Here is a 14,175-nt window from a genome sequence, read left to right on the forward strand (position 1 = left end):
TGCACGGCACACCTGTGAAATCAACGAAGGACCTTATTGCTCGAGTTAACCGAGCGATTGAAATACTTCAATGTATTGACTCATAAGTGCGAGGCTCAACATCGCCATTGTAGGGTCTGCACTGAGGTAGGAGGTACGCAGTTCCAAGCCCATTTGTAATGTAGACAGTGCTATATGCAACTCAAGTTGTGTTTATTAACGTAATGACTTCACTGATCTCCAGCGCCCAAGCCTTCTCCTTTTTGAAAAGCGATCAGTGTGCCTTCCCGCACAACATACTAAGCGTTGTCGTTGTTTTTCTGAGACACCCTGTATATGCACCCCTTTGTAAAATGCACCACTAAAAATATAGAATTCATACTCAAATTTTAGTCTGTATCAGCAGGTGGTCAAGTATGAAAAGCGCGACTGCTGCAGTGAGGAGTGCGCTGCCTACTATGGTTCGCGTACGTTTCATGCCTCCGCCTTACCAATTGCACCGCTCCTGCTTCGGCAATGTCTCACGGCATATCCCAACATGTGGGGTATACCCAAATGCCGTGTGATTACTACTGTCCGTCTCTTTTGATGAATGATCAAACTACTCACAACAGATGCTGCAAGACCTATGGCATCTAAGAGAGTGGCTTGGTAAGTCTGGTAAATAATAATAATAATAATAATAAGTTTGTTTCGTAAACAACTCACCTTACTTCTCGATATAGTCTCCTTCGATCCGCCAGCTTTTTCATTCAATCGGAAAAATAGGTTCTGTCAAATTCTACAAAATACTCGTTGACTGCAAGTACTACCTCTTCATTTGATGAACATTTCTTCGCAGCAAGCCCAAGTTTCAAGTTAAGGTACAGGAAGGAGTCATTTGCGGCTACATTTGGTGAATAGATTGTCGAGGAACCAATTAAAATCGCAATTCATTCGCTTTCACCATTGTTATCGCTAACTTTTGGGATAGGGCATTATCTGAGCAAAGAGAGCGCTTTTGCATACTAGACTTGGTCTCTTTTCAACCAAAGCAAGTTTAAAACAATGCAATAATGAACCATAGTAGGGTACAGTTACGGTTCTGCCTTTTTCCAAATAGTCTACGAGGAGTATTCTTTGTGCATCTCAAAAAATAATGGCTATCACCTTACCAACTGACAAAATGGTCTTTGCGTTCTTCGGTGCACGTTCATCAGCCTTTGTCCATTGTTTTGACTGTCGTTTTGACTCTACTGTGTAATGATGGATCCAGTTTTCATCAACAGTCACACACAGGAGCAAAAGGTATAGCGAACTGCAATTAAACATCGCCAGACATAGTGCTGAAATGTGCCGGATGCTCTTTTGGTCGACTGTGAGCAATCGCGGCACGCATCTTACACACAGCTTCTTCATTGCCAATTGTCTGTGCAGGATGTTATGTACTTGCTCAGCTGAGACGCCTGCAGTCTCGGCAATCTCACTAAGTTTTATTCTGCCATCCTGAATTATCATATCACGGCTTTTGTCAATGGTTTCCTTTGTGGTGACCTCAATAGGAAGGCCGGCGCGCTTCGTCTTCGGTGCTTGTCCGACCACGTTTAAATTCATTAGTCCTAAAGTCTTCGTCTTCAATGATTATGCAGAGTCCGAGTGAACTTCATCAAAGTCTGTCTTGATTTGTGCGGCAGTCCAACCCTGCAAATGAAAACATTTAATAATAGCACGAAACTCGGTTCTCTTAATTTTAAATCGCAGTAGACACATAACCAGTTCAGACAACTGCCAACAATGTTGCTGTGAGCAGTGGACGTCAGACTGGAGTGGCTGCACGAAGAGGATGCAGATACGTCTAACGACTGTCTTCCTGTACTAAAAAAACACACAGATCTCATATGTCCAATCATTACAACAAAGGAAGCAAATGAATGCCCATGGCGTGAGTAAAGAAGTAGGGAAGTTGGTGTCAAAGCCTACTTTGTACTTGCTTATTTGCGAAAAATATTGCATGATAGTGCGGTAGCGTTCTCGCTTCCCACGCCCGGGTTCCCGGGTTCGATTCCCGGCGGGGTCAGGGATTTTCTCTGCCTCGTGATGGCTGGGTGTTGTGTGCTGTCCTTAGGTTAGTTAGGTTTAAGTAGTTCTAAGTTCTAGGGGACTGATGACCTTAGATGTTAAGTCCCATAGTGCTCAGAGCATTTGAACCATTTTTTTTATTGCATGGTATGTGGACAGCCATCTGGCAGATTTCAAGACATTTAAGTGAATTAAATTCGTTGTGGTGCACCTTACACGTAGTTGTGACATTCACATATAATTTCACAGGATAAATGTCTATTTTAGGAATTTTTGTGGTATGAAGCAAAATCATGAACATATCAAGTATGTATAATTATTTGGGAGGGGGGATCCCTCCACATCTCTCGAAACCTCACCAAGGGGAAGGGGTGGGGTCCAAATTAGAAAAAAAACCTCGCATAATTAATGGTCTTCCCCATATCTGAAGAAACTTGTGATCTGTCTTCCTCGGCGAACTGAGGCTATTACGAGAATCAGAGGCGGTTTTTGCGTGATGGCTCTTGTGGGTGACTAAATTATTTGTCTGGTATGTCCATAATCCAAATAGGCTCCAGTGCTGCTATCGACCAAACGTGGGACACGCCACTTGAGTGAATAATTACTCACGTGGCAGCCCAGTTATTACAAGCAGGACCTTTTCTTTTCAAAAGTGGTTCAAATGGCTCTGAGCACTATGGGACTTAACTTCTGAGGTCATCAGTCCCCTAAAACATAGAACTACTTAAACCTAACTAACCTAAGGACATGACACACATCCATGCTCGAGGCAGGATTCGAACCTGCGACCGTAGCGGTCGCGCGGTTCCAGACTGTAGCGCCTAGAACCGCTCGGCCACCACGGCCGGCTTTTCTTTTCCTTTCGCTCCCTCAGCATCACGCTGATCATACCCGTGCAACTACTTTCCATGGTTTTATCACGATCTTCATCATGTCAGAATAAACTTTCTGATTATTTCTTGATACAGTTTTACGAGAAAAGCTGCCAAGTTTCCACAGTGCTGGTAATACAGCATACTGCCTTTATGTAATACGCTGGTAGAACACTTACATTAAGAACATTTCGCTTCTGCGGAAGATAGATTGATATCACAATCACGTAACTTCTCCTGCTCCGCACTATCCTGGGGGCACACTCTCTCCCCTTTTCCATCAGCTCTCTCAGCCATCTTCTTTTGGTCCCCAAGCCTCTTCGTCTGTTTATTACACATTTTCTGTTAATGCTTTCAATGATGTTAAAAAAAATTAGAGAGCTGTAGTGACCAATTCTATGGTTCGCTGGGTAAATGTAGGATAACCATTAACTGTTAATTAATTAATGCTTAATTAAACATATGAAATTGAATGAGACAGTTGCAATTAAATACACACATCAAAAAATATTGTGCATCTCCACAGTTCGCAAAACTCCCACAGACGCAATCCCTTTGCCTGTTGAGAGATGTCACGAAACCCGCCCAAAGATGTAAACAACCATGCATGAGTAGCGCCTATTAGACAGAGGGGGTCCGACAGCCGATCAGTTCTAGTCATTCCACCAGGAAGGAAGAGCACGGCTCGTGTTGTCTGTAGTTCAGCCATGCCTATACAATCAATACCGCGGTTCGATCGCGTACGCATTGTTACTTTATGCCAGAAAGGGCTCTCAACAAGGGAGGTGTCCAGGCATCTCGAAGTGAACCAAAGCGATCTTGTTCCGACATGGAGGAGATACAGAGAGACAGGAACTGTTGATGACACGGCTCGCCCAGGCCGCCCAAGGGCTACTACTGCAGTGGAGGACCGCTCCCTACGGATTATGGCTCGGAGGAACCCTGACGGCAACGCCACCACGTTGAATAATGCTTATCGTGCAGCCACAGGACATCGTGTTACCACTCAAGCTGTGTGCAATAGGGTGCATGATGCACAACTTCACTCCCGACGTCCATGGCGAGATCCATCTTTGCGACCACGGCACCATGCAGCGCGGTACAGATGGGCCCAACAACATGCCGAATGGACCGCCCGGGATTGGCAACACGTTCTCTTCACCGATGAGTGTCGCATATGCCTTCAACCAGACAATCGTCGGAGACGTGTTTGGAGGTAGCCCGGTTAGGCTGAACGCCTTAAATACAGTGTCCAGCGAGCGCAGCAAGGTGGACGTCCCTGCTGTTTTGGGGTGGCATTTATGTGGGGCGGACGTACGCCGCTGGTGGTCATGGAAGGCGCCGTAACGGCTGTACGATACGTGGATGCCATCCTCCGACCGATGTTGCAACCACATCGGCAGCATATTGGCGAGGCATTCGTCTTCATGGACGACAATTCTCACCCCCATCGTGCACATCTTGTAAATGACTTCCTTCAGGATAACGACATCGCTCGACTAGAGTGGCCAGCGTGTTCTCCAGATATGAAGCCTATCGAACATGCCTGGGGTAGATTGAAAAGCGCGGTTCATGGACGACGTGACCCACCAACCACTCTGAGGGATCTACGCCGAATCGCCGTTGAGGAGTGGGATAATCTGGGCCAACAGTGCCTTGATGAAGTTGTGGATAGTATGCCACGACTAATACAGGTATGCATCAGTGCAATAGGACGTGCTACTGGGTATTAGAGGTACCCGTGTGTACAGCAATCTGGACCACCACCTCTAAACGTCTCGCTGTATGGTAGTACAACATGCAATGTGTGGTTTTCATGAGCAATAAAAAAGGCGGAAGTGATGTTTATGTTGAACTCTATTCCAATTTTCTGTACAGGTTCCGGAACTCTCTGAACCGAGCTCATGCAAAACTTTTTTTTTATGTGTGCATTTGCAGTTGTTTACAGCCGTACTTTAGGCAGGTCATTGTAAAGAAATATCTGACTGTTAAATGTATGCCGACAGTAGTTAATCTTCGCAAGCGCAAAGGAAAACGGAAAATAATAATTATACGTAATAGTAACAGCTTAATTCTCTGAAAATGAGGAAATGAACTAGGAAGGCCACCTCTTTAAAGGAAACCGTTCGTGCCATGCACGTATTCGTGCACTTTGTGTAATTAGTAAAAACTCCGGACATTACTGAAATAAAACCAATCTGAGTTCCAAATGAACTTTCATGTGAGGATTTTATTGGTAGCAAGTGTTGGCAGCGCTGTAGCATTTCCATCAACCTCCAGAATGATTATGAATCTGAAATGCTGCAAGTCACGTAGTGTACACTGCGTGCTAAAAAAAATTGAAGCACCCAGAAGAGATAGTCGGATGTCATTGTAAACCGTACATCTACACATCATCAGCGCGTATGTAAAGGAATAGAGCTGCAGTTCTCTGTAACAGATGGAACGGCGGCCAGAGTGCAAATGGGAGACATTGGAAAGGGCCTCGTTGTGGTGTCTACATTTGAGTGGCTAGTTGAATTGTGCAATATCAATATTTGTGGAACAGTCAGATATGACAGAGGCCTGATCTTGGATTCCATGGAAACGTGAGGGCACGCACGCTCGTCGTCAGAGTTCCGGTCGACCACGTCTGACCAGCACAAGGGAAGACCGTCCTACTGTGCACCAAGCACACTGTGACCCTTTCACATCTGTGGGTGCCATCCGAAAACAGCAAAAAGTCCATTACCTGTTCCCTGGAACCTGGTCAGGCCAGGTTAAGGAATTACCGTCTCCACCTAGGCTGTAGTTAACACCACCCAACACAAAGGGTTCCTTTTGGAGTAGTGCCGCTATGGGGATTTATGGACTGCTGATGAGTGGCCTCTGAATTACCCTGTATGACTATCATCGGCGAGTGTGGCGGGCCATCTGGTGCAAGGTACCATTCAGCAAGTTCCCAGACCCGTCCCTGAAACAACACATGTGGCACCAGCTCGGACATCAACTGAGTGTTGGCATCAGTTTACAGGATGTAGGACCAGTTAGCTTGTTTCAGGAGAGGATACAACGGCTTTATGAGATCCTTCCCAACGGAACGAATGTCTGCATCCAGGCCAGAACGGTTGTAGCGTCATATTAATTAGAGGGTGCATACTGTGAAGTTGTTTGTAAATTTGACTTGTTATTGTAATTAGTGAAATAACATCACATACCCTCTCACCCACTGAAGCTAAATTTCCTCCTCCTCTTGTGTGTCCTTCACTCTTTTTGTCAGACAGTGTATAATACTCATGGCGCTGGGAAAATTGCTAAATACAGGGTGTCCCAAAAAGAATGACCCGATTTTAAATTGTAATAATATTGAGAAAAATGTCACTAGGTATCTGAAACAGCGCTAGATGTAATCAACGTGGTCTAGAGTTTCAGGAAAAATCCGCTAGATGTCGCTACGAAAGCTGACCTGGAGCTTGCAGCCAGTCTCGCGCAATATGGCGTCCGCTCAACAGAAGGCATATTGCGTTATTGAATTTAGTGGTACTTAATCAGCGATCGCAGTTCAGCGGGCGTTTCATATTCGATTTCGTGCTAAACCACCATCACCAAAGAACATTTGAAAGTAATAAAAACAGTTTGAAGAAACAGTGTTCCTCTGTAAAGGAAAAAGTCTTGGCTGGCCACGCGTTCCTGAACGAACTGTTAGAACAATTTCGACGAGCATTTGAGTGGAGCTCCTGCAAGTCTACGCGTCGTGCTAGCCGAGAACTTGCGTTACCGCACATGACATTGTGGCGTGTGTTACGGCGTCATTTAGCCCTCAAACCACACCGATTATAACTGGTACAAGCTCTTCGAGATACTGACAAAGTCAAGCGAGTGGACTTTAGCAATGCTATTGTAGAGGACATGGAAGATGACACTTTTATGTCACGGTTCATATTCAGCGATGAGACAACTTTCCATATTAGCGGTAAGATTCACAGTCATAATGTGCTTATATGGGGGCTCGAAAATCCTCATGAAACAATTGATCACGAACGTGATTCACCAAAAATGAATGCTTTTTTGTGCTGTTTCGCAAAGCAAGGTTTATGGACCCTACTTTTTTTTGAGAAAGAAACCGTAACAGGGTAATCATATCTTGCAATGCTATGAAACAGGTTCTTCCCACAACTTGACTCTGACAGTTTCATCTACCAGCAAGATGGAGCACCACCCCATTGGCACAACAACGAGCGCAGTTTCCTCAATGCCAACGTGTGTCAATGTTGGATAGGGCATACAGGACCACGAGACCAGGTTTTACCCTCTTGGCCTCCTAGGTCCTCTGACTTAACGCCATGTGATTTCTTCCTGTGGTGATATGTTAAACAATGTGTTTACATTTCTCCCTTACCTCTGACATTGATGAACTAAAAGCCAGAATATCAGCTTCAGTGACAGAAGACACCTTACGCTCAGTTTGGGATGAATTTGGCTGTCAGCTAGATGTCGTCTGTGCAGCCAATGGAGGACATATTGAACATTTGTGATGGATTTTCATAAACTTCTGTCTTTTCTGAGTAATTTAGTATGCAATTTGTTGGTGTTAAGCCCTTGTTTGTAATAAATAATTCTATGTAGAATCGGGTCATTCTTTTTGTGACACCCTGTATTTGTGTGTGGCTTGTAACAGACCGTGGTACTAAGTGAGAACGTGGTTTCCGGAAAAGCAAATGACGTTTCTGAAGAACAGTCACGTAGATATACCAGGTTCCCTTACAACTTCCTCTATTAAAAAACCACTCATTTACAGAGTAAGCAGTTGTGCACTGTAGGTCATAGATTAACATTGAAAATCAAACTGTTTACAAAATAATAGATCACTTTACAGGACGCATAAAATCGTGAAACGAACTGACTTTTTACTAAATTAGAGGAGAGGGGGAGGGGGGGCGGAGGTCGGACTGCATGGAAAGGTTGGGTCAGCCATACTCGTCGTCAAGGTTCCTTTCGACCACGTCTGACCACTATATGGGAGGATCGCTGTATTGTGCACCAAGGACAGAGTAACCCCTTTATGTCTGCCCCTGTCATCGGATAACAAATAACGGACTCCCTGCATCTTTCTGTGTACACCTGCACCTGATCGGAGATTTACAGCAGACAGACTAAGGAATTACCTCCCCATTGCATAGGTCCCCATTAACATCACGAAACACAAACGGCTGCTTTTAGAGTGGTGCCGTGACCGGGAAGCATGGGGTGCTGGTGATTTGTGTCACTCTGTGTTCAGCGATGAATCGCGGCTCTGCACTACCCTGGATGACTATTGTAGGCGAGGATGGCGGCACTCTGGTGAGAGGTTCGATCCTTTCAACGTCTTGGAGTGGTACAACAGTGTTTTCCTAGCTTCGTCACTTAGGATGCCATCGAGCACGAGTTGGGGTCACTGATGGCAGTCGCTGAAGCAACTCCCACGGCACAATGGCACGTCACAGACATCCTGCGCCCTCATGTGTTACCTCTCACGTCTCAGGATCATGATGTCGTTTTTGAACAAGATTTTGCTTGTCAACACTGCCACAGATCTCTATGAACTGTGTGCGTTCTACTGAGGTATTCCTGTTACCGGCAATAACCCCAGGTCTGCACTCGATAGAACATGTGTAGGGCCAGATCGGGTGACAGCTCCGTGTCATTGCTAATATCCAGGATATGAACGCCAAGTTACAAAAGTCGTGGGCGAGATTTCTTCAGCGGAAGATACAACGGCTTCATGGCACCCTTCTCAACTGGATCAGCACTGCACCCCATCGACAGTGGGTGGACTGTCATGCTGACAAGTACGTTCGTACTGCCAAGTTATATGTAAATTTGACTCAGTACTGTGTTCCCTCAAATAATATCAAATAATGTCCCGTAAATTTTTATTACGTTTCTTCCTGTTCTGTCTGCTTCGCTTTTTTTGGCAGGCGTTGTGAAGATAAAAACGCTGTTACTAAAATGGTTTTGTGGGTTGGTAGCGTGATGGAGGGGCTACAAGGCACACATGTATCCCACTCTCTCACCACTTTTATTCGCTTCTGAATTACCATTACCGCGTTGTTGTTGTTATTATTGCGGTCTTCAGTCCAAAGACTGCTTCGACGCAACTCTCCATGCATACAACTACTGCAACTTACATCCTTCTGAATCTGCTTAGTGTATTCATCTCTCGTTCTCCCTCTGCAATTTTTACCTTCCACATTTTCCCCCAGTACTAAATTGGTGACCCCTTCATGTTTCACAACGTGTCGTATCAAATGATCCCTACTTCTAGTCAAGTTGTCCCACAAATTTATTGTCTCCCCAGTTCTACTCACTACCTCCTCATTACTTACACGATCCACCCATATAATCTTTAGTATTCTTCTGTACCACCACATTTCAAAGCCTTCTGTTCTCTTCTCGTCTAAACGGTTTGTCGTCCATGTTTCACTTCTGTACATGGCTACACTCCAGACAAATACCATCAGAAAAGACTTCCTACGCTTAAGTCTATATTTGATATCAACAAAATTCTCTTCTGCAGAAACGCTTTTCTTCCCATTGCCAGTCTGCATTTCATATCCTCTCCACTTTGGCAGTCATCAATTATTTTGCTGGCCAAATAGCAAAACTCATCTACTATTTTAAGTGTCTCGTTTTCAAATCTAATTCCCTCAGCATCACCTGATTTATCGACTACGTTCTATTAACCCTGTTTTACTTTTGTTGATTTTCATCTTGTATCCTCCTTCCAAGACAATTTCCATTCCGTTCAATTGCTCTTCTAAGTATTTCGTCAACTCTGACAGAATTACAATGTCATCGGCAAACCTCAAGGTTTTTATTTATTTTACCGGAACTTTAATTTCAACTCCAAATTTTTCTTTTGTTTCCTTTACTAGTTGTTAAAAGCACAGATTCAGTGACATCGGGGATAAGCTACACCATGTCTCACTGCCTTCTCAAGCATCGCTTTCCTTTCATCCCCTCGACTGTTACAACTGCCGTCTGGGTTTTGTACAAGTTGTAAATAGCCTGGTGCTCTCTGTATTTTACCCCTGCCACCTTCAGAATTTTGAAGAGAATATTCCAATCAACATTGTCAAACCTTATCTCTAATGCTATAAACATAGGTTTGCCTTTCCTTAACCTATCTTCTATGAGAAGTGGCAGGGTAAGTATTGCCTCGCCTGTTGCTAAATTTCTCCGGAATCCAAACTGATTTTCCCCTACGTCGTCTTATACCAGTTTTTCCATTCCTCTGTAAAAAATTCGTGTATTTTGCAACCATGACTTATGAAACTGATGGTTCGGTAACTTTCACGCCTATCAGCAACTGCTTTCTTTGGAACTGGAGTTCCCATATTATTCTTGAAATCTGAGGTTATTTCGCCTGCTCATACACCTTGCACGCCACATAGAAGAAGCTATCCGTAATTCTGACAGAATGACGTGTATTCTAGGTGCCTTGTTTCGACTTAGGTCTTTCAGTGTTCTGTCAAATTCTTCTCGCAGTATCGTACCTCCCATCTCATCTTTGTCTAAGTCCTCTTCCATTTCTGAAATATTGCCTTCAAGTTCAGTTTACTTGTTTACAACCTGTATATACTCCTTCCATCTTTCAGCTTTCCCTTCTTTGCATACGAGGAGAACACGGTAAGTGCCGTAACACGATTTCTCAGAAACTTCCCTCCGTGGAAGAGGAGTCAAAATAACTAAACACATGTCTCGGCTAATCCACAGATACTCGACCGCTTCTGAGAAAGCGTCAGACAAAGTGTTCGATGTGATTTAGTTTCCTTTTAGCATGCGTTTATCTCAGCCGAAATGGTAGCACAGCGGCTAGCTTCACGGGCTCTCACTTAAGCGTTTGTTGCTCGAAAACCGCCATGTAATGGATTGCGCGGTCCCTCCCGCCGGAGGTTCGAGTCCTCCTTCGGGCATGTGTGTGTGTGTGTGTGTGTGTGTGTGTGTGTGTGTGTGTGTGTGTGTGTTGTTCTTAGCATAAGTTAGTTTAAGTAGTGTGTAAGTCTAGGGACCGATGGCCCAGCAGTTTGGTCCCTTGGGAATCTATACACATTTGAAAATTTTTTTGCTCGAAAACCGATTATTATTTTCATTTATTTATATTCTTTCATTTACCTAAACACATTCGGAGGAGATTATTATATGAATCTTTCTTATCAAGTTAGGGGATACAAGGGCGTTATGTTAAACGTGAAACCACAGCTGGGTTTCACAGTAAGTGTCATACATTTGTAAGTAGGCTGTTTATGTTTTCTCTATGTAAGTAGGCTGTTTATGTTTTCTCTATGTAAGTAGGCTGTTTAGGTTTTTTTATTGGTAACACCACCTCTGTATGAAAATCACTGGCTGTGCTGTGTGCAGTCTGTGGCTAGTTTGCATTGTTGTCTGCCATTGTAGAGGGGCAGCTGGATGTTAACAGCGCGTAGCGTTGCGCAGTTGGAGGTGAGCCGCCAGCAGTGGTGGATGTGGGGAGAGAGATGGCGGAGTTTTGAAATTTGTCATGAACTGCTATATTTATATATGATGATATCAAGGTAAATACATTGTTTGTTCTCTATTAATATCTTTCATTTGCTAACTATCCCTATCAGTAGTTAGTGCCTTCAGTAGTTTGAATCTTTCATTTAGCTGGCAGTAGTGGCGCTCCTGTATTGCAGTAGCTTGAGCAGCGAAGATTTTTGTGAGGTAAGTGATTTGTGAAAGGTATAGTTTAATGTTAGTCAGGGCCATTCTTTTGTAGGGAATTTTGAAAGTCAGATTGCGTTGCCCTAACAAAATATTGTGTGTCAGTTTAAGCACAGTCTTGTATAAATTGTTCAAAGGGGACGTTTCGTATGTCGACCCTTAGCCGAGGATACCTCACTGGAATCTTCTGATTTTTTCTTGTAGTTTGTGTAATTAGTGTAGATTTTGTTTATTGCTAGCGCGTAATTGTAGAGAGAATCTCCTTTGTAGCTGCAGTCTTTCATTGTTGTACAGTAAAACAGTTGTGGCATGCATGTAGATTTGCACCAAGTATTTCGCAGCTGCAATTAACTAGATATTATTTTCAGTGCTATGTTAATGTGTTCTCTTATTTTTGCTCTTCAAATTGTGCTTTTCTGTGTTGTCGTGTGAAATGTTGTGACAATAATGGCGTGTGAAAAACGTAATACTAGGCTCCAAAGTAAACTGAGAAATGACAGTGAAGACAAAAGCAGTGTGATAGCGCCGCAGAGTAATGAATTAACAGACATTCAAAGTAGTAATTTGGTAACTGTGCATAGGGAAATGGAGCGGGCGGCAAACAATGGCGTGGACACTGAAACAATTAGTGAAGAGGGAAGCATTATCGATCGATCGGTCGGCAACAGCTCGCCCCAGGAATCCGAAATGACAGGACACAATTTTGCAAATACTGTAGATTCAGGTTTTGCGTCCTCACCGTTTTCCCAAATGAGTCAAGACACGTTTTCCGCTTGTCAAAATGTGAATGTTGCCGGTGCAAATTCACTGCCGAAAAGCACTGAGGAACATGTTTCAGACACCAGTGCATTGTTATTACAGTTAATGCAACAAATGGGACAAAAGCTACAAAAGTTAGACACAACACTTGAACAAAATCAGAAACAAATGGGACAAAATCTTCAAAAGTTAGACACACTGGAACAAAATCAGAGACAAACACAGCAAAAGCTTCAAAAGTTAGACACAGTGGAACAAAATCTTAAAAAGTTAGACTCATTGGAACAAACACTTGAACAAACACGTGAAGATTTAACTACTGAGTTACATAAAATCGAATCGAAATGTCAAAAAGTCTGTAACGACGTAAAAACACAAATTTGTGAGCATTTTCAACCTATTTTTTCGCGGCATGAAAATGCATTAGAGAATCACGAAGCAGCCGTAAAAGAACTGCAAATTATTGTTCATGAAAATCATGAGACCTTGCAAGCTAAAATTGACTCAGTTGCATCTACCGATTCGGTTACGCAACTTGCAAAAACTCAGGAAAACTTAAAGGACACAGTAGAAAGACACATGGAGGAAATTAGTTCATTATCAGAGAAAGTAGTTGAACTTTCGGATCAGCTAAATAATTTATCTACGAAGGTAGATGTTAATCTGAATGACACAAAACCGGTAGTCTTTAATAACACAGAAGAGAGCGAACAAATTAGGAAACTGAAACAAAATCTGAATCAAATTGATACGCAACACCAAAGAGAAATCCGGGAAGTACAAGATCAGCTAACACAGGTAATACAAGAATTACGTACTTCAGAGGACACTCGCGCCCCAATAAGGGAAGAGGGACACAGAAATACGGAACAGCCACAAAATAATAACATAGGGCATTTCGGAAGTTATGAAAGAAATTGGCAATGTGCACAGAATTTTGAGTTGGAACCGCCGAAGCGACGTAACAGTGACCGACATGCGACTCGCCGACATGATGATTTTGACTATAAGCTGTTCATTACTACACGTAAATTCAAAACGTTTAAGAATTCTGCCAACGACATTCATCCACAAGCGTGGCTCCATCAATTCTCTCATTGTTTTCCTCCCAACTGGTCATTGGAGCACAGGTTAGAATTTATGTGTGGCTACTTAGAGAATGAACCAGCTGTAAGAATGCGATCGGTAATTCACGATTGCCACAGTGAAGGAGAGTTTTACTATGCCTTCCTCTCAGCATATTGGTTTCAAGCTACACAAGACCGTGTAAAACATAGCATCATAATGATGAAACGTTTCGAACAATCTGAATTTTCCAGTCTTATGAAATATTTTGAAGACATGTTGCACAAGAATCAGTACCTGTCAAACCCATACAGCCCCTCAGAACTCATCCGCATTTGCTTAATCAAATTACCTGAACATTTACGACATATTATTTTGGCAGGACGTTGCAAAGACGACATTGAAGCTTTTCAGGGACTGTTACAAGAACTAGAAATTGACACTGACAATCGCGGAATGCGAAACCAGGGACACAACAATTACAGGTCACATCCGTCACAATTCCGCGACGACAGAAACAATAACCGGATACGACTGGTCTATTCTTACAACGCAAATCGTGACCAAAATAGACACCACCCGTACGACAGAGTAATAATAGTTACAGAGAAAGATCGCATTTCCGTAGTAATGACTATCACAGAGACAATCAGAGAAACAGACAATTTGGGAACCAAAATAATTATTATCAAGGGAGGCAGAATAACTTCAGACGCAACAGTTCGGCGCAGAGTTACGA

The sequence above is a fragment of the Schistocerca serialis genome, chromosome 1, assembly GCF_023864345.2.
Source record: "Schistocerca serialis cubense isolate TAMUIC-IGC-003099 chromosome 1, iqSchSeri2.2, whole genome shotgun sequence".
NCBI classification, from domain to species: domain Eukaryota; kingdom Metazoa; phylum Arthropoda; class Insecta; order Orthoptera; family Acrididae; genus Schistocerca; species Schistocerca serialis.